Source organism: Balaenoptera physalus (assembly GCF_965194825.1).
Source record: "Balaenoptera physalus genome assembly, chromosome: 3".
NCBI classification, from domain to species: Eukaryota; Metazoa; Chordata; class Mammalia; order Artiodactyla; family Balaenopteridae; genus Balaenoptera; species Balaenoptera physalus.
In genome coordinates, this window is record NC_138890.1 from 177,986,867 (window position 1) to 178,008,405 (window position 21,539).

The window sequence follows — 21,539 nt, forward strand, 5'->3', positions numbered from 1 at the left end:
TTGGCAGGCAGATTCTCAACCACTGCGCCACCGGGGAAGCCCCTGTTCTGCTTTATTTTAAAAGAAGTACCCTTTTCAGGCCTCCTAGGCCCCTCGGGTGTGCATCATTTTCCCTCCAAGATCAGTGAGTACCTCCAGACCCCTGTGGGCCTGCTGAGCAACATCGAGGCCCAAAGGTCGGTCTCCCGTAGGCCCTCTGTGTATGCCGAGTGATGGGCAACACACTGCTCGTTCCTTAAGGAGAGCTACATTTCCAGAGCACCGGAACAGCCTCAGGACCACATTTCTAGGCAGTGCGACGTGCCATGGAAGTGTTCGTCATGGCCCCCGTCTGAGCTGCCATGAGAAAACACTGTGCTTAGAATTCTTCGAGGACCTCGTACCTGAAGTCACTCTGCTCGAGGAGAAAGCCAGCATCCTACCATGCTGTGGCGCTAACGGGACACTCAGCGTGAGCACTTGCCTCGAGGTAAGGCCCAGAATTGCCGTGCAGAAGCGGAGGCGTGCTGCAGTTTTCAGGAGGCCGTAGCCCCTGCTCAGCGTTAGTTTATTTATTTATTCATTTGTTTATCTATCTGTCTATCTAGTTCTTTATTTTCTTATGTAATTTATCATTTTTGTTTTACTGTGTTGGGTCTTAATTGCTGCATGTGAGCTTTCTCTAGTTGCAGCGAGCGGGGGCTACTCTTCGTTGCGGTGCGCGGGCTTCTCATTGCGGTGGCTCCTCTTGTTGTGGAGCAGAAGCTCTAGGCACGTGGACTTCAGTAGTTGTTGCATGCGGGCTCAGTCGTTGTGGCTCCCGGACTCTAGAGCGCAGGCTCAGTCGTTGTGGAGCACGGGCTTAGTTGCTCCGCAGCATGTGAGATCTTGGTGGACCAAGGCTCGAACCCACGTCCCCTGCATCGGCAGGTGGATTCCCAGCCACTGCACCACAAGCGAAGCCCCTGCTCTGCATTATTTTAACGTCAGTCCGCTTGGCAGGACATCTAGGAGCCTCGCGTGGGCACCCTATTCCCTGCAAGAACACTGAGTAAACCCAGGCCCCCATGGGCCCGCTATGCCACATCCAGGCCCGTAGCCCTTCGGAGCCACTCTGTGTATGCCGAGTGTAGGGCAACAGACTGCACTCTTTCTTGGGACAGCTTGATTTCCTCAACACTCCCACAGGTCGACGAACACCTTTCTAGCAGGTCCAACATTCCGTGCAAGTCTGCCTCATTACCCTAGTCTGAGCTGCACTGAGAATAACCCTCGGCTTCGCATTCCATCTGGGACCCCCTGCCTGAAGTCACCCTGCCTCCAGGAGAATGTCAGCCTGCGTTCCGACTGCAACTAAAGCCCAGGTCCTCGTGTAACACTGCAGGCTTTTGAAGAGCCACGGGCCCGGAGGCCTAGCTGGGGCGATCCTTGGTTGAGACAGTTCGCTATTTGCAGAACACCCTGCTTCGAGGAGTTGATGCAGGGAAGGAACCACTGGGTCACCTGTGTCTGTTTGGACTTGTTAGAAAGCACAGGGATGTATGCTGCGTGTGCCCGTGGAAATGCGGGCCTGATGGAACTAGCCTTGCTTTCCCATTTTGAAAGCTCCATTCATCCTGCCTTGAAGCTACTTGAAATTGACTGCTGTTGACAGGCCACTAGCCACTGTAGGCATGGCTCTGGGAAGAAAAGGAGTTTTCTCTAGCTAAGCCGGGTGCTTCGATGGCCGGGGTGGAGCTCATCCTGCCACGCTCTAGAGCTAAAGGGAAACTCAACGTGAGTACTGGCCTCGAGGTAAGTCCCTGAGTAGCCGCGCAGAAATGGAGGCATGCAGCCCTTTCCACGAGGTCTTAGTCGCTGTTCTGCTTTATTGTATTTTATTTTTTTAATGTTTTATTGTTTTTTTAAGATTTATGTATTGCTTGATTGATTGCTATGTTGGGTCTTCGTTTCTGTGCTAGGGCTCTCTCCAGTTGCGGTAAGTGGGGGCCACTCTTCATCGAGGTGCGTAGGCCTCTCACTATCGCGGCCTCTCTTGTTGCGGAGCACAGGGTCCAGAGGCGCAGGCTCAGTGGTTGTGTCTCACGTGCCCAGTTGCTCCGCGGCATGTGGGAACCTCCTAGACCAGGGCTCGAACCCGTCTCCCCTGCATTGGCAGGCAGATTCTCAACCACTGCGCCACCGGGGAAGCCCCTGTTCTGCTTTATTTTAAAAGAAGTACCCTTTTCAGGCCTCCTAGGCCCCTCGGGTGTGCATCATTTTCCCTCCAAGATCAGTGAGTACCTCCAGACCCCTGTGGGCCTGCTGAGCAACATCGAGGCCCAAAGGTCGGTCTCCCGTAGGCCCTCTGTGTATGCCGAGTGATGGGCAACACACTGCTCGTTCCTTAAGGAGAGCTACATTTCCAGAGCACCGGAACAGCCTCAGGACTACATTTCTAGGCAGTGCGACGTGCCATGGAAGTGTTCGTCATGGCCCCCGTCTGAGCTGCCATGAGAAAACACTGTGCTTAGAATTCTTCGAGGACCTCGTACCTGAAGTCACTCTGCTCGAGGAGAAAGCCAGCATCCTACCATGCTGTGGCGCTAACGGGGCACTCAGCGTGAGCACTTGCCTCGAGGTAAGGCCCTGAAATGCCGTGCAGAAGCGGAGGCGTGCTGCAGTTTTCAGGAGGCCGTAGCCCCTGCTCAGCATTAGTTTATTTATTTATTCATTTGTTTATCTATCTGTCAATCTAGTTCTTTATTTTCTTATGTAATTTATCATTTTTGTTTTACTGTGTTGGGTCTTCGTTGCTGCATGTGAGCTTTCTCTAGTTGTAGCGAGCGGGGGCTACTCTTCGTTGCGGTGCGCGGGCTTCTCATTGCGGTGGCTCCTCTTGTTGTGGAGCAGAAGCTCTAGGCACGTGGACTTCAGTAGTTGTTGCATGCGGGCTCAGTCGTTGTGGCTCCCGGACTCTAGAGCGCAGGCTCAGTCGTTGTGGAGCACGGGCTTAGTTGCTCCGCAGCATGTGTGATCTTGGTGGACCAAGGCTCGAACCCACGTCCCCTGCATCGGCAGGTGGATTCCCAGCCACTGCACCACAAGCGAAGCCCCTGCTCTGCATTATTTTAACGTCAGTCCGCTTGGCAGGACATCTAGGAGCCTCGCGTGGGCACCCTATTCCCTGCAAGAACACTGAGTAACCCCAGGCCCCCATGGGCCCGCTATGCCACATCCAGGCCCGTAGCCCTTCGGAGCCACTCTGTGTATGCCGAATGTAGGGCAACAGACTGCACTCTTTCTTGGGACAGCTTGATTTCCTCAACACTCCCACAGGTCGACGAACACCTTTCTAGCAGGTCCAACATTCCGTGCAAGTCTGCCTCATTACCCTAGTCTGAGCTGCACTGAGAATAACCCTCGGCTTCGCATTCCATCTGGGACCCCCTGCCTGAAGTCACCCTGCCTCCAGGAGAATGTCAGCCTGCGTTCCGACTGCAACTAAAGCCCAGGTCCTCGTGTAACACTGCAGGCTTTTGAAGAGCCACGGGCCCGGAGGCCTAGCTGGGGCGATCCTTGGTTGAGACAGTTCGCTATTTGCAGAACACCCTGCTTTGAGGAGTTGATGCAGGGAAGGAACCACTGGGTCACCTGTGTCTGTTTGGACTTGTTAGAAAGCACAGGGATGTATGCTGCGTGTGCCCGTGGAAATGTGGGCCTGATGGAACTAGCCTTGCTTTCCCATTTTGAAAGCTCCATTCATGCTGCCTTGAAGCTACTTGAAATTGACTGCTGTTGACAGGCCACTAGCCACTGTAGGCATGGCTCTGGGAAGAAAAGGAGTTTTCTCTAGCTAAGCCGGGTGCTTCGATGGCCGGGGTGGAGCTCATCCTGCCACGCTCTAGAGCTAAAGGGAAACTCAACGTGAGTACTGGCCTCGAGGTAAGTCCCTGAGTAGCCGCGCAGAAATGGAGGCATGCAGCCCTTTCCACGAGGTCTTAGTCGCTGTTCTGCTTTATTGTATTTTATTTTTTTAATGTTTTATTGTTTTTTTAAGATTTATGTATTGATTGATTGATTGCTATGTTGGGTCTTCGTTTCTGTGCTAGGGGCCTCTCCAGTTGCGGTAAGTGGGGGAGACTCTTCATCGCGGTGCGTAGGCCTCTCACTATCGCGGCCTCTCTTGTTGCGGAGCACAGGGTCCAGAGGCGCAGGCTCAGTGGTTGTGTCTCACGTGCCCAGTTGCTCCGCGGCCTGTGGGAACCTCCTAGACCAGGGCTCGAACCCGTGTCCCCTGCATTGGCAGGCAGATTCTCAACCACTGCGCCACCGGGGAAGCCCCTGTTCTGCTTTATTTTAAAAGAAGTACCCTTTTCAGGCCTCCTAGGCCCCTCGGGTGTGCATCATTTTCCCTCCAAGATCAGTGAGTACCTCCAGACCCCTGTGGGCCTGCTGAGCAACATCGAGGCCCAAAGGTCGGTCTCCCGTAGGCCCTCTGTGTATGCCGAGTGATGGGCAACACACTGCTCGTTCCTTAAGGAGAGCTACATTTCCAGAGCACCGGAACAGCCTCAGGACCACATTTCTAGGCAGTGCGACGTGCCATGGAAGTGTTCGTCATGGCCCCCGTCTGAGCTGCCATGAGAAAACACTGTGCTTAGAATTCTTCGAGGACCTCGTACCTGAAGTCACTCTGCTCGAGGAGAAAGCCAGCATCCTACCATGCTGTGGCGCTAACGGGACACTCAGCGTGAGCACTTGCCTCGAGGTAAGGCCCAGAATTGCCGTGCAGAAGCGGAGGCGTGCTGCAGTTTTCAGGAGGCCGTAGCCCCTGCTCAGCGTTAGTTTATTTATTTATTCATTTGTTTATCTATCTGTCTATCTAGTTCTTTATTTTCTTATGTAATTTATCATTTTTGTTTTACTGTGTTGGGTCTTAATTGCTGCATGTGAGCTTTCCTTACTTGTAGCGAGCGGGGGCTACTCTTCGTTGCGGTGCGCGGGCTTCTCATTGCGGTGGCTCCTCTTGTTGTGGAGCAGAAGCTCTAGGCACGTGGACTTCAGTAGTTGTTGCATGCGGGCTCAGTCGTTGTGGCTCCCGGACTCTAGAGCGCAGGCTCAGTCGTTGTGGAGCACGGGCTTAGTTGCTCCGCAGCATGTGAGATCTTGGTGGACCAAGGCTCGAACCCACGTCCCCTGCATCGGCAGGTGGATTCCCAGCCACTGCACCACAAGCGAAGCCCCTGCTCTGCATTATTTTAACGTCAGTCCGCTTGGCAGGACATCTAGGAGCCTCGCGTGGGCACCCTATTCCCTGCAAGAACACTGAGTAACCCCAGGCCCCCATGGGCCCGCTATGCCACATCCAGGCCCGTAGCCCTTCGGAGCCACTCTGTGTATGCCGAGTGTAGGGCAACAGACTGCACTCTTTCTTGGGACAGCTTGATTTCCTCAACACTCCCACAGGTCGACGAACACCTTTCTAGCAGGTCCAACATTCCGTGCAAGTCTGCCTCATTACCCTAGTCTGAGCTGCACTGAGAATAACCCTCGGCTTCGCATTCCATCTGGGACCCCCTGCCTGAAGTCACCCTGCCTCCAGGAGAATGTCAGCCTGCGTTCCGACTGCAACTAAAGCCCAGGTCCTCGTGTAACACTGCAGGCTTTTGAAGAGCCACGGGCCCGGAGGCCTAGCTGGGGCGATCCTTGGTTGAGACAGTTCGCTATTTGCAGAACACCCTGCTTCGAGGAGTTGATTCAGGGAAGGAACCACTGGGTCACCTGTGTCTGTTTGGACTTGTTAGAAAGCACAGGGATGTATGCTGCGTGTGCCCGTGGAAATGGGGGCCTGATGGAACTAGCCTTGCTTTCCCATTTTGAAAGCTCCATTCATCCTGCCTTGAAGCTACTTGAAATTGACTGCTGTTGACAGGCCACTAGCCACTGTAGGCATGGCTCTGGGAAGAAAAGGAGTTTTCTCTAGCTAAGCCGGGTGCTTCGATGGCCGGGGTGGAGCTCATCCTGCCACGCTCTAGAGCTAAAGGGAAACTCAACGTGAGTACTGGCCTCGAGGTAAGTCCCTGAGTAGCCGCGCAGAAATGGAGGCATGCAGCCCTTTCCACGAGGTCTTAGTCGCTGTTCTGCTTTATTGTAATTTATTCTTTTAATGTTTTATTGTTTTTTTAAGATTTATGTATTGCTTGATTGATTGCTATGTTGGGTCTTCGTTTCTGTGCTAGGGCCCTCTCCAGTTGCGGTAAGTGGGGGCCACTCTTCATCGCGGTGCGTAGGCCTCTCACTATCGCGGCCTCTCTTGTTGCGGAGCACAGGGTCCAGAGGCGCAGGCTCAGTGGTTGTGTCTCACGTGCCCAGTTGCTCCGCGGCATGTGGGAACCTCCTAGACCAGGGCTCGAACCCGTCTCCCCTGCATTGGCAGGCAGATTCTCAACCACTGTGCCACCGGGGAAGCCCCTGTTCTGCTTTATTTTAAAAGAAGTACCCTTTTCAGGCCTCCTAGGCCCCTCGGGTGTGCATCATTTTCCCTCCAAGATCAGTGAGTACCTCCAGACCCCTGTGGGCCTGCTGAGCAACATCGAGGCCCAAAGGTCGGTCTCCCGTAGGCCCTCTGTGTATGCCGAGTGATGGGCAACACACTGCTCGTTCCTTAAGGAGAGCTACATTTCCAGAGCACCGGAACAGCCTCAGGACCACATTTCTAGGCAGTGCGACGTGCCATGGAAGTGTTCGTCATGGCCCCCGTCTGAGCTGCCATGAGAAAACACTGTGCTTAGAATTCTTCGAGGACCTCGTACCTGAAGTCACTCTGCTCGAGGAGAAAGCCAGCATCCTACCATGCTGTGGCGCTAACGGGACACTCAGCGTGAGCACTTGCCTCGAGGTAAGGCCCAGAATTGCCGTGCAGAAGCGGAGGCGTGCTGCAGTTTTCAGGAGGCCGTAGCCCCTGCTCAGCGTTAGTTTATTTATTTATTCATTTGTTTATCTATCTGTCTATCTAGTTCTTTATTTTCTTATGTAATTTATCATTTTTGTTTTACTGTGTTGGGTCTTCGTTGCTGCATGTGAGCTTTCTCTAGTTGTAGCGAGCGGGGGCTACTCTTCGTTGCGGTGCGCGGGCTTCTCATTGCGGTGGCTCCTCTTGTTGTGGAGCAGAAGCTCTAGGCACGTGGACTTCAGTAGTTGTTGCATGCGGGCTCAGTCGTTGTGGCTCCCGGACTCTAGAGCGCAGGCTCAGTCGTTGTGGAGCACGGGCTTAGTTGCTCCGCAGCATGTGAGATCTTGGTGGACCAAGGCTCGAACCCACGTCCCCTGCATCGGCAGGTGGATTCCCAGCCACTGCACCACAAGCGAAGCCCCTGCTCTGCATTATTTTAACGTCAGTCCGCTTGGCAGGACATCTAGGAGCCTCGCGTGGGCACCCTATTCCCTGCAAGAACACTGAGTAACCCCAGGCCCCCATGGGCCCGCTATGCCACATCCAGGCCCGTAGCCCTTCGGAGCCACTCTGTGTATGCCGAATGTAGGGCAACAGACTGCACTCTTTCTTGGGACAGCTTGATTTCCTCAACACTCCCACAGGTCGACGAACACCTTTCTAGCAGGTCCAACATTCCGTGCAAGTCTGCCTCATTACCCTAGTCTGAGCTGCACTGAGAATAACCCTCGGCTTCGCATTCCATCTGGGACCCCCTGCCTGAAGTCACCCTGCCTCCAGGAGAATGTCAGCCTGCGTTCCGACTGCAACTAAAGCCCAGGTCCTCGTGTAACACTGCAGGCTTTTGAAGAGCCACGGGCCCGGAGGCCTAGCTGGGGCGATCCTTGGTTGAGACAGTTCGCTATTTGCAGAACACCCTGCTTTGAGGAGTTGATGCAGGGAAGGAACCACTGGGTCACCTGTGTCTGTTTGGACTTGTTAGAAAGCACAGGGATGTATGCTGCGTGTGCCCGTGGAAATGTGGGCCTGATGGAACTAGCCTTGCTTTCCCATTTTGAAAGCTCCATTCATGCTGCCTTGAAGCTACTTGAAATTGACTGCTGTTGACAGGCCACTAGCCACTGTAGGCATGGCTCTGGGAAGAAAAGGAGTTTTCTCTAGCTAAGCCGGGTGCTTCGATGGCCGGGGTGGAGCTCATCCTGCCACGCTCTAGAGCTAAAGGGAAACTCAACGTGAGTACTGGCCTCGAGGTAAGTCCCTGAGTAGCCGCGCAGAAATGGAGGCATGCAGCCCTTTCCACGAGGTCTTAGTCGCTGTTCTGCTTTATTGTATTTTATTTTTTTAATGTTTTATTGTTTTTTTAAGATTTATGTATTGATTGATTGATTGCTATGTTGGGTCTTCGTTTCTGTGCTAGGGGCCTCTCCAGTTGCGGTAAGTGGGGGAGACTCTTCATCGCGGTGCGTAGGCCTCTCACTATCGCGGCCTCTCTTGTTGCGGAGCACAGGGTCCAGAGGCGCAGGCTCAGTGGTTGTGTCTCACGTGCCCAGTTGCTCCGCGGCCTGTGGGAACCTCCTACACCAGGGCTCGAACCCGTGTCCCCTGCATTGGCAGGCAGATTCTCAACCACTGTGCCACCGGGGAAGCCCCTGTTCTGCTTTATTTTAAAAGAAGTACCCTTTTCAGGCCTCCTAGGCCCCTCGGGTGTGCATCATTTTCCCTCCAAGATCAGTGAGTACCTCCAGACCCCTGTGGGCCTGCTGAGCAACATCGAGGCCCAAAGGTCGGTCTCCCGTAGGCCCTCTGTGTATGCCGAGTGATGGGCAACACACTGCTCGTTCCTTAAGGAGAGCTACATTTCCAGAGCACCGGAACAGCCTCAGGACCACATTTCTAGGCAGTGCGACGTGCCATGGAAGTGTTCGTCATGGCCCCCGTCTGAGCTGCCATGAGAAAACACTGTGCTTAGAATTCTTCGAGGACCTCGTACCTGAAGTCACTCTGCTCGAGGAGAAAGCCAGCATCCTACCATGCTGTGGCGCTAACGGGACACTCAGCGTGAGCACTTGCCTCGAGGTAAGGCCCACAATTGCCGTGCAGAAGCGGAGGCGTGCTGCAGTTTTCAGGAGGCCGTAGCCCCTGCTCAGCGTTAGTTTATTTATTTATTCATTTGTTTATCTATCTGTCTATCTAGTTCTTTATTTTCTTATGTAATTTATCATTTTTGTTTTACTGTGTTGGGTCTTAATTGCTGCATGTGAGCTTTCTCTAGTTGCAGCGAGCGGGGGCTACTCTTCGTTGCGGTGTGCGGGCTTCTCATTGCAGTGGCTCCTCTTGTTGTGGAGCAGAAGCTCTAGGCACGTGGACTTCAGTAGTTGTTGCATGCGGGCTCAGTCGTTGTGGCTCCCGGACTCTAGAGCGCAGGCTCAGTCGTTGTGGAGCACGGGCTTAGTTGCTCCGCAGCATGTGAGATCTTGGTGGACCAAGGCTCGAACCCACGTCCCCTGCATCGGCAGGTGGATTCGCAGCCACTGCACCACAAGCGAAGCCCCTGCTCTGCATTATTTTAACGTCAGTCCGCTTGGCAGGACATCTAGGAGCCTCGCGTGGGCACCCTATTCCCTGCAAGAACACTGAGTAACCCCAGGCCCCCATGGGCCCGCTATGCCACATCCAGGCCCGTAGCCCTTCGGAGCCACTCTGTGTATGCCGAGTGTAGGGCAACAGACTGCACTCTTTCTTGGGACAGCTTGATTTCCTCAACACTCCCACAGGTCGACGAACACCTTTCTAGCAGGTCCAACATTCCGTGCAAGTCTGCCTCATTACCCTAGTCTGAGCTGCACTGAGAATAACCCTCGGCTTCGCATTCCATCTGGGACCCCCTGCCTGAAGTCACCCTGCCTCCAGGAGAATGTCAGCCTGCGTTCCGACTGCAACTAAAGCCCAGGTCCTCGTGTAACACTGCAGGCTTTTGAAGAGCCACGGGCCCGGAGGCCTAGCTGGGGCGATCCTTGGTTGAGACAGTTCGCTATTTGCAGAACACCCTGCTTCGAGGAGTTGATGCAGGGAAGGAACCACTGGGTCACCTGTGTCTGTTTGGACTTGTTAGAAAGCACAGGGATGTATGCTGCGTGTGCCCGTGGAAATGGGGGCCTGATGGAACTAGCCTTGCTTTCCCATTTTGAAAGCTCCATTCATCCTGCCTTGAAGCTACTTGAAATTGACTGCTGTTGACAGGCCACTAGCCACTGTAGGCATGGCTCTGGGAAGAAAAGGAGTTTTCTCTAGCTAAGCCGGGTGCTTCGATGGCCGGGGTGGAGCTCATCCTGCCACGCTCTAGAGCTAAAGGGAAACTCAACGTGAGTACTGGCCTCGAGGTAAGTCCCTGAGTAGCCGCGCAGAAATGGAGGCATGCAGCCCTTTCCACGAGGTCTTAGTCGCTGTTCTGCTTTATTGTAATTTATTCTTTTAATGTTTTATTGTTTTTTTAAGATTTATGTATTGCTTGATTGATTGCTATGTTGGGTCTTCGTTTCTGTGCTAGGGCCCTCTCCAGTTGCGGTAAGTGGGGGCCACTCTTCATCGCGGTGCGTAGGCCTCTCACTATCGCGGCCTCTCTTGTTGCGGAGCACAGGGTCCAGAGGCGCAGGCTCAGTGGTTGTGTCTCACGTGCCCAGTTGCTCCGCGGCATGTGGGAACCTCCTAGACCAGGGCTCGAACCCGTCTCCCCTGCATTGGCAGGCAGATTCTCAACCACTGCGCCACCGGGGAAGCCCCTGTTCTGCTTTATTTTAAAAGAAGTACCCTTTTCAGGCCTCCTAGGCCCCTCGGGTGTGCATCATTTTCCCTCCAAGATCAGTGAGTACCTCCAGACCCCTGTGGGCCTGCTGAGCAACATCGAGGCCCAAAGGTCGGTCTCCCGTAGGCCCTCTGTGTATGCCGAGTGATGGGCAACACACTGCTCGTTCCTTAAGGAGAGCTACATTTCCAGAGCACCGGAACAGCCTCAGGACTACATTTCTAGGCAGTGCGACGTGCCATGGAAGTGTTCGTCATGGCCCCCGTCTGAGCTGCCATGAGAAAACACTGTGCTTAGAATTCTTCGAGGACCTCGTACCTGAAGTCACTCTGCTCGAGGAGAAAGCCAGCATCCTACCATGCTGTGGCGCTAACGGGACACTCAGCGTGAGCACTTGCTTCGAGGTAAGGCCCTGAATTGCCGTGCAGAAGCGGAGGCGTGCTGCAGTTTTCAGGAGGCCGTAGCCCCTGCTCAGCATTAGTTTATTTATTTATTCATTTGTTTATCTATCTGTCTATCTAGTTCTTTATTTTCTTATGTAATTTATCATTTTTGTTTTACTGTGTTGGGTCTTCGTTGCTGCATGTGAGCTTTCTCTACTTGTAGCGAGCGGGGGCTACTCTTCGTTGCGGTGCGCGGGCTTCTCATTGCGGTGGCTCCTCTTGTTGTGGAGCAGAAGCTCTAGGCACGTGGACTTCAGTAGTTGTTGCATGCGGGCTCAGTCGTTGTGGCTCCCGGACTCTAGAGCGCAGGCTCAGTCGTTGTGGAGCACGGGCTTAGTTGCTCCGCAGCATGTGAGATCTTGGTGGACCAAGGCTCGAACCCACGTCCCCTGCATCGGCAGGTGGATTCGCAGCCACTGCACCACAAGCGAAGCCCCTGCTCTGCATTATTTTAACGTCAGTCCGCTTGGCAGGACATCTAGGAGCCTCGCGTGGGCACCCTATTCCCTGCAAGAACACTGAGTAACCCCAGGCCCCCATGGGCCCGCTATGCCACATCCAGGCCCGTAGCCCTTCGGAGCCACTCTGTGTATGCCGAGTGTAGGGCAACAGACTGCACTCTTTCTTGGGACAGCTTGATTTCCTCAACACTCCCACAGGTCGACGAACACCTTTCTAGCAGGTCCAACATTCCGTGCAAGTCTGCCTCATTACCCTAGTCTGAGCTGCACTGAGAATAACCCTCGGCTTCGCATTCCATCTGGGACCCCCTGCCTGAAGTCACCCTGCCTCCAGGAGAATGTCAGCCTGCGTTCCGACTGCAACTAAAGCCCAGGTCCTCGTGTAACACTGCAGGCTTTTGAAGAGCCACGGGCCCGGAGGCCTAGCTGGGGCGATCCTTGGTTGAGACAGTTCGCTATTTGCAGAACACCCTGCTTCGAGGAGTTGATGCAGGGAAGGAACCACTGGGTCACCTGTGTCTGTTTGGACTTGTTAGAAAGCACAGGGATGTATGCTGCGTGTGCCCGTGGAAATGGGGGCCTGATGGAACTAGCCTTGCTTTCCCATTTTGAAAGCTCCATTCATCCTGCCTTGAAGCTACTTGAAATTGACTGCTGTTGACAGGCCACTAGCCACTGTAGGCATGGCTCTGGGAAGAAAAGGAGTTTTCTCTAGCTAAGCCGGGTGCTTCGATGGCCGGGGTGGAGCTCATCCTGCCACGCTCTAGAGCTAAAGGGAAACTCAACGTGAGTACTGGCCTCGAGGTAAGTCCCTGAGTAGCCGCGCAGAAATGGAGGCATGCAGCCCTTTCCACGAGGTCTTAGTCGCTGTTCTGCTTTATTGTATTTTATTTTTTTAATGTTTTATTGTTTTTTTAAGATTTATGTATTGATTGATTGATTGGTATGTTGGGTCTTCGTTTCTGTGCTAGGGCCCTCTCCAGTTGCGGTAAGTTGGGGCCACTCTTCATCGCGGTGCGTAGGCCTCTCACTATCGCGGCCTCTCTTGTTGTGGAGCACAGGGTCCAGAGGCGCAGGCTCAGTGGTTGTGTCTCACGTGCCCAGTTGCTCCGCGGCCTGTGGGAACCTCCTAGACCAGGGCTCGAACCCGTGTCCCCTGCATTGGCAGGCAGATTCTCAACCACTGCGCCACCGGGGAAGCCCCTGTTCTGCTTTATTTTAAAAGAAGTACCCTTTTCAGGCCTCCTAGGCCCCTCGGGTGTGCATCATTTTCCCTCCAAGATCAGTGAGTACCTCCAGACCCCTGTGGGCCTGCTGAGCAACATCGAGGCCCAAAGGTCGGTCTCCCGTAGGCCCTCTGTGTATGCCGAGTGATGGGCAACACACTGCTCGTTCCTTAAGGAGAGCTACATTTCCAGAGCACCGGAACAACCTCAGGACCACATTTCTAGGCAGTGCGACGTGCCATGGAAGTGTTCGTCATGGCCCCCGTCTGAGCTGCCATGAGAAAACACTGTGCTTAGAATTCTTCGAGGACCTCGTACCTGAAGTCACTGCTCGAGGAGAAAGCCAGCATCCTACCATGCTGTGGCGCTAACGGGACACTCTACGTGAGCACTTGCCTCGAGGTAATGCCCAGAATTGCCGTGCAGAAGCGGAGGCGTGCTGCAGTTTTCAGGAGGCCGTAGCCCCTGCTCAGCTTTAGTTTATTTATTTATTCATTTGTTTATCTATCTGTCTATCTAGTTCTTTATTTTCTTATGTAATTTATCATTTTTGTTTTACTGTGTTGGGTCTTAATTGCTGCATGTGAGCTTTCTCTAGTTGTAGCGAGCGGGGGCTACTCTTCGTTGCGGTGCTCGGGCTTCTCATTGCGGTGGCTCCTCTTGTTGTGGAGCAGAAGCTCTAGGCACGGGGACTTCAGTAGTTGTTGCATGCGGGCTCAGTCGTTGTGGCTCCCGGACTCTAGAGCGCTGGCTCAGTCGTTGTGGAGCACGGGCTTAGTTGCTCCGCAGCATGTGAGATCTTGGTGGACCAAGGCTCGAACCCACGTCCCCTGCATCGGCAGGTGGATTCCCAGCCACTGCACCACAAGCGAAGCCCCTGCTCTGCATTATTTTAACGTCAGTCCGCTTGGCAGGACATCTAGGAGCCTCGCGTGGGCACCCTATTCCCTGCAAGAACACTGAGTAACCCCAGGCCCCCATGGGCCCGCTATGCCACATCCAGGCCCGTAGCCCTTCGGAGCCACTCTGTGTATGCCGAGTGTAGGGCAACAGACTGCACTCTTTCTTGGGACAGCTTGATTTCCTCAACACTCCCACAGGTCGACGAACACCTTTCTAGCAGGTCCAACATTCCGTGCAAGTCTGCCTCATTACCCTAGTCTGAGCTGCACTGAGAATAACCCTCGGCTTCGCATTCCATCTGGGACCCCCTGCCTGAAGTCACCCTGCCTCCAGGAGAATGTCAGCCTGCGTTCCGACTGCAACTAAAGCCCAGGTCCTCGTGTAACACTGCAGGCTTTTGAAGAGCCACGGGCCCGGAGGCCTAGCTGGGGCGATCCTTGGTTGAGACAGTTCGCTATTTGCAGAACACCCTGCTTCGAGGAGTTGATGCAGGGAAGGAACCACTGGGTCACCTGTGTCTGTTTGGACTTGTTAGAAAGCACAGGGATGTATGCTGCGTGTGCCCGTGGAAATGGGGGCCTGATGGAACTAGCCTTGCTTTCCCATTTTGAAAGCTCCATTCATCCTGCCTTGAAGCTACTTGAAATTGACTGCTGTTGACAGGCCACTAGCCACTGTAGGCATGGCTCTGGGAAGAAAAGGAGTTTTCTCTAGCTAAGCCGGGTGCTTCGATGGCCGGGGTGGAGCTCATCCTGCCACGCTCTAGAGCTAAAGGGAAACTCAACGTGAGTACTGGCCTCGAGGTAAGTCCCTGAGTAGCCGCGCAGAAATGGAGGCATGCAGCCCTTTCCACGAGGTCTTAGTCGCTGTTCTGCTTTATTGTATTTTATTTTTTTAATGTTTTATTGTTTTTTTAAGATTTATGTATTGATTGATTGATTGGTATGTTGGGTCTTCGTTTCTGTGCTAGGGCCCTCTCCAGTTGCGGTAAGTTGGGGCCACTCTTCATCGCGGTGCGTAGGCCTCTCACTATCGCGACCTCTCTTGTTGTGGAGCACAGGGTCCAGAGGCGCAGGCTCAGTGGTTGTGTCTCACGTGCCCAGTTGCTCCGCGGCCTGTGGGAACCTCCTAGACCAGGGCTCGAACCCGTGTCCCCTGCATTGGCAGGCAGATTCTCAACCACTGCGCCACCGGGGAAGCCCCTGTTCTGCTTTATTTTAAAAGAAGTACCCTTTTCAGGCCTCCTAGGCCCCTCGGGTGTGCATCATTTTCCCTCCAAGATCAGTGAGTACCTCCAGACCCCTGTGGGCCTGCTGAGCAACATCGAGGCCCAAAGGTCGGTCTCCCGTAGGCCCTCTGTGTATGCCGAGTGATGGGCAACACACTGCTCGTTCCTTAAGGAGAGCTACATTTCCAGAGCACCGGAACAACCTCAGGACCACATTTCTAGGCAGTGCGACGTGCCATGGAAGTGTTCGTCATGGCCCCCGTCTGAGCTGCCATGAGAAAACACTGTGCTTAGAATTCTTCGAGGACCTCGTACCTGAAGTCACTGCTCGAGGAGAAAGCCAGCATCCTACCATGCTGTGGCGCTAACGGGACACTCTACGTGAGCACTTGCCTCGAGGTAATGCCCAGAATTGCCGTGCAGAAGCGGAGGCGTGCTGCAGTTTTCAGGAGGCCGTAGCCCCTGCTCAGCGTTAGTTTATTTATTTATTCATTTGTTTATCTATCTGTCTATCTAGTTCTTTATTTTCTTATGTAATTTATCATTTTTGTTTTACTGTGTCGGGTCTTCGTTGCTGCATGTGAGCTTTCTCTAGTTGTAGCGAGCGGGGGCTACTCTTCGTTGCGGTGCTCGGGCTTCTCATTGCGGTGGCTCCTCTTGTTGTGGAGCAGAAGCTCTAGGCACGGGGACTTCAGTAGTTGTTGCATGCGGGCTCAGTCGTTGTGGCTCCCGGACTCTAGAGCGCTGGCTCAGTCGTTGTGGAGCACGGGCTTAGTTGCTCCGCAGCATGTGAGATCTTGGTGGACCAAGGCTCGAACCCACGTCCCCTGCATCGGCAGGTGGATTCCCAGCCACTGCACCACAAGCGAAGCCCCTGCTCTGCATTATTTTAACGTCAGTCCGCTTGGCAGGACATCTAGGAGCCTCGCGTGGGCACCCTATTCCCTGCAAGAACACTGAGTAACCCCAGGCCCCCATGGGCCCGCTATGCCACATCCAGGCCCGTAGCCCTTCGGAGCCACTCTGTGTATGCCGAGTGTAGGGCAACAGACTGCACTCTTTCTTGGGACAGCTTGATTTCCTCAACACTCCCACAGGTCGACGAACACCTTTCTAGCAGGTCCAACATTCCGTGCAAGTCTGCCTCATTACCCTAGTCTGAGCTGCACTGAGAATAACCCTCGGCTTCGCATTCCATCTGGGACCCCCTGCCTGAAGTCACCCTGCCTCCAGGAGAATGTCAGCCTGCGTTCCGACTGCAACTAAAGCCCAGGTCCTCGTGTAACACTGCAGGCTTTTGAAGAGCCACGGGCCCGGAGGCCTAGCTGGGGCGATCCTTGGTTGAGACAGTTCGCTATTTGCAGAACACCCTGCTTCGAGGAGTTGATTCAGGGAAGGAACCACTGGGTCACCTGTGTCTGTTTGGACTTGTTAGAAAGCACAGGGATGTATGCTGCGTGTGCCCGTGGAAATGGGGGCCTGATGGAACTAGCCTTGCTTTCCCATTTTGAAAGCTCCATTCATCCTGCCTTGAAGCTACTTGAAATTGACTGCTGTTGACAGGCCACTAGCCAGTGTAGGCATGGCTCTGGGAAGAAAAGGAGTTTTCTCTAGCTAAGCCGGGTGCTTCGATGGCCGGGGTGGAGCTCATCCTGCCACGCTCTAGAGCTAAAGGGAAACTCAACGTGAGTACTGGCCTCGAGGTAAGTCCCTGAGTAGCCGCGCAGAAATGGAGGCATGCAGCCCTTTCCACGAGGTCTTAGTCGCTGTTCTGCTTTATTGTATTTTATTTTTTTAATGTTTTATTGTTTTTTTAAGATTTATGTATTGATTGATTGATTGCTATGTTGGGTCTTCGTTTCTGTGCTAGGGCTCTCTCCAGTTGCGGTAAGTGGGGGCCACTCTTCATCGCGGTGCGTAGGCCTCTCACTATCGCGGCCTCTCTTGTTGCGGAGCACAGGGTCCAGAGGCGCTGGCTCAGTGGTTGTGTCTCACGTGCCCAGTTGCTCCGCGGCATGTGGGAACCTCCTAGACCAGGGCTCGAACCCGTCTCCCCTGCATTGGCAGGCAGATTCTCAACCACTGCGCCACCGGGGAAGCCCCTGTTCTGCTTTATTTTAAAAGAAGTACCCTTTTCAGGCCTCCTAGGCCCCTCGGGTGTGCATCATTTTCCCTCCAAGATCAGTGAGTACCTCCAGACCCCTGTGGGCCTGCTGAGCAACATCGAGGCCCAAAGGTCGGTCTCCCGTAGGCCCTCTGTGTATGCCGAGTGATGGGCAACACACTGCTCGTTCCTTAAGGAGAGCTACATTTCCAGAGCACCGGAACAGCCTCAGGACTACATTTCTAGGCAGTGCGACGTGCCATGGAAGTGTTCGTCATGGCCCCCGTCTGAGCTGCCATGAGAAAACACTGTGCTTAGAATTCTTCGAGGACCTCGTACCTGAAGTCACTCTGCTCGAGGAGAAAGCCAGCATCCTACCTTGCTGTGGCGCTAACGGGACACTCAGCGTGAGCACTTGCCTCGAGGTAAGGCCCTGAATTGCCGTGCAGAAGCGCAGGCGTGCTGCAGTTTTCAGGAGGCCGTAGCCCCTGCTCAGCATTAGTTTATTTATTTATTCATTTGTTTATCTATCTGTCTATCTAGTTCTTTATTTTCTTATGTAATTTATCATTTTTGTTTTACTGTGTTGGGTCTTCGTTGCTGCATGTGAGCTTTCTCTACTTGTAGCGAGCGGGGGCTACTCTTCGTTGCGGTGCGCGGGCTTCTCATTGCGGTGGCTCCTCTTGTTGTGGAGCAGAAGCTCTAGGCACGTGGACTTCAGTAGTTGCTGCATGCGGGCTCAGTCGTTGTGGCTCCCGGACTCTAGAGCGCAGGCTCAGTCATTGTGGAGCACAGGCTTAGTTGCTCCGCAGCATGTGAGATCTTGGTGGACCAAGGCTCGAACCCACGTCCCCTGCATCGGCAGGTGGATTCCCAGCCACTGCACAACAAGCGAAGCCCCTGCTCTGCATTATTTTAACGTCAGTCCGCTTGGCAGGACATCTAGGAGCCTCGCGTGGGCACCCTATTCCCTGCAAGAACACTGAGTAACCCCAGGCCCCCATGGGCCCGCTATGCCACATCCAGGCCCGTAGCCCTTCGGAGCCACTCTGTGTATGCCGAGTGTAGGGCAACAGACTGCACTCTTTCTTGGGACAGCTTGATTTCCTCAACACTCCCACAGGTCGACGAACACCTTTCTAGCAGGTCCAACATTCCGTGCAAGTCTGCCTCATTACCCTAGTCTGAGCTGCACTGAGAATAACCCTCGGCTTCGCATTCCATCTGGGACCCCCTGCCTGAAGTCACCCTGCCTCCAGGAGAATGTCAGCCTGCGTTCCGACTGCAACTAAAGCCCAGGTCCTCGTGTAACACTGCAGGCTTTTGAAGAGCCACGGGCCCGGAGGCCTAGCTGGGGCGATCCTTGGTTGAGACAGTTCGCTATTTGCAGAACACCCTGCTTCGAGGAGTTGATGCAGGGAAGGAACCACTGGGTCACCTGTGTCTGTTTGGACTTGTTAGAAAGCACAGGGATGTATGCTGCGTGTGCCCGTGGAAATGGGGGCCTGATGGAACCAGCCTTGCTTTCCCATTTTGAAAGCTCCATTCATCCTGCCTTGAAGCTACTTGAAATTGACTGCTGTTGACAGGCCACTAGCCAGTGTAGGCATGGCTCTGGGAAGAAAAGGAGTTTTCTCTAGCTAAGCCGGGTGGTTCGATGGCCGGGGTGGAGCTCATCCTGCCACGCTCTAGAGCTAAAGGGAAACTCAACGTGAGTACTGGCCTCGAGGTAAGTCCCTGAGTAGCCGCGCAGAAATGGAGGCATGCAGCCCTTTCCACGAGGTCTTAGTCGCTGTTCTGCTTTATTGTAATTTATTTTTTTAATGTTTTATTGTTTTTTTAAGATTTATGTATTGCTTGATTGATTGCTATGTTGGGTCTTCGTTTCTTTGCTAGGGCTCTCTCCAGTTGCGGTAAGTGGGGGCCACTCTTCATCGCGGTGCGTAGGCCTCTCACTATCACGGCCTCTCTTGTTGCGGAGCACAGGGTCCAGAGGCGCAGGCTCAGTGGTTGTGTCTCACGTGCCCAGTTGCTCCGCGGCATGTGGGAACCTCCTAGACCAGGGCTCGAACCCGTGTCCCCTGCATTGGCAGGCAGATTCTCAACCACTGCGCCAGCGGGGAAGCCCCTGTTCTGCTTTATTTTAAAAGAAGTACCCTTTTCAGGCCTCCTAGGCCCCTCGGGTGTGCATCATTTTCCCTCCAAGATCAGTGAGTACCTCCAGACCCCTGTGGGCCTGCTGAGCAACATCGAGGCCCAAAGGTCGGTCTCCCGTAGGCCCTCTGTGTATGCCGAGTGATGGGCAACACACTGCTCGTTCCTTAAGGAGAGCTACATTTCCAGAGCACCGGAACAGCCTCAGGACTACATTTCTAGGCAGTGTGACGTGCCATGGAAGTGTTCGTCATGGCCCCCGTCTGAGCTGCCATGAGAAAACACTGTGCTTAGAATTCTTCGAGGACCTCGTACCTGAAGTCACTCTGCTCGAGGAGAAAGCCAGCATCCTACCATGCTGTGGCGCTAACGGGGCACTCAGCGTGAGCACTTGCCTCGAGGTAAGGCCCTGAATTGCCGTGCAGAAGCGGAGGCGTGCTGCAGTTTTCAGGAGGCCGTAGCCCCTGCTCAGCATTAGTTTATTTATTTATTCATTTGTTTATCTATCTGTCTATCTAGTTCTTTATTTTCTTATGTAATTTATCATTTTTGTTTTACTGTGTTGGGTCTTCGTTGCTGCATGTGAGCTTTCTCTACTTGTAGCGAGCGGGGGCTACTCTTCGTTGCGGTGCGCGGGCTTCTCATTGCGGTGGCTCCTCTTGTTGTGGAGCAGAAGCTCTAGGCACGTGGACTTCAGTAGTTGTTGCATGCGGGCTCAGTCGTTGTGGCTCCCAGACTCTACAGCGCTGGCTCAGTCGTTGTGGAGCACGGGCTTAGTTGCTCCGCAGCATGTGAGATCTTGGTGGACCAAGGCTCGAACCCACGTCCCCTGCATCGGCAGGTGGATTCCCAGCCACTGCACCACAAGCGAAGCCCCTGCTCTGCATTATTTTAACGTCAGTCCGCTTGGCAGGACATCTAGGAGCCTCGCGTGGGCACCCTATTCCCTGCAAGAACACTGAGTAACCCCAGGCCCCCATGGGCCCGCTATGCCACATCCAGGCCCGTAGCCCTTCGGAGCCACTCTGTGTATGCCGAGTGTAGGGCAACAGACTGCACTCTTTCTTGGGACAGCTTGATTTCCTCAACACTCCCACAGGTCGACGAACACCTTTCTAGCAGGTCCAACATTCCGTGCAAGTCTGCCTCATTACCCTAGTCTGAGCTGCACTGAGAATAACCCTCGGCTTCGCATTCCATCTGGGACCCCCTGCCTGAAGTCACCCTGCCTCCAGGAGAATGTCAGCCTGCGTTCCGACTGCAACTAAAGCCCAGGTCCTCGTGTAACACTGCAGGCTTTTGAAGAGCCACGGGCCCGGAGGCCTAGCTGGGGCGATCCTTGGTTGAGACAGTTCGCTATTTGCAGAACACCTTGCTTCGAGGAGTTGATTCAGGGAAGGAACCACTGGGTCACCTGTGTCTGTTTGGACTTGTTAGAAAGCACAGGGATGTATGCTGCGTGTGCCCGTGGAAATGGGGGCCTGATGGAACTAGCCTTGCTTTCCCATTTTGAAAGCTCCATTCATGCTGCCTTGAAGCTACTTGAAATTGACTGCTGTTGACAGGCCACTAGCCACTGTAGGCATGGCTCTGGGAAGAAAAGGAGTTTTCTCTAGCTAAGCCGGGTGCTTCGATGGCCGGGGTGGAGCTCATCCTGCCACGCTCTAGAGCTAAAGGGAAACTCAACGTGAGTACTGGCCTCGAGGTAAGTCCCTGAGTAGCCGCGCAGAAATGGAGGCATGCAGCCCTTTCCACGAGGTCTTAGTCGCTGTTCTGCTTTATTGTATTTTATTTTTTTAATGTTTTATTGTTTTTTTAAGATTTATGTATTGATTGATTGATTGCTATGTTGGGTCTTCGTTTCTGTGCTAGGGCCCTCTCCAGTTGCGGTAAGTGGGGGCCACTCTTCATTGCGGTGCGTAGGCCTCTCACTATCGCGGCCTCTCTTGTTGCGGAGCACAGGGTCCAGAGGCGCAGGCTCAGTGGTTGTGTCTAACGTGCCCAGTTGCTCAGCGGCATGTGGGAACCTCCTAGACCAGGGCTCGAACCCGTGTCCCCTGCATTGGCAGGCAGATTCTCAACCACTGCGCCACCGGGGAAGCCCCTGTTCTGCTTTATTTTAAAAGAAGTACCCTTTTCAGGCCTCCTAGGCCCCTCGGGTGTGCATCATTTTCCCTCCAAGATCAGTGAGTACCTCCAGACCCCTGTGGGCCTGCTGAGCAACATCGAGGCCCAAAGGTCGGTCTCCCGTAGGCCCTCTGTGTATGCCGAGTGATGGGCAACACACTGCTCGTTCCTTAAGGAG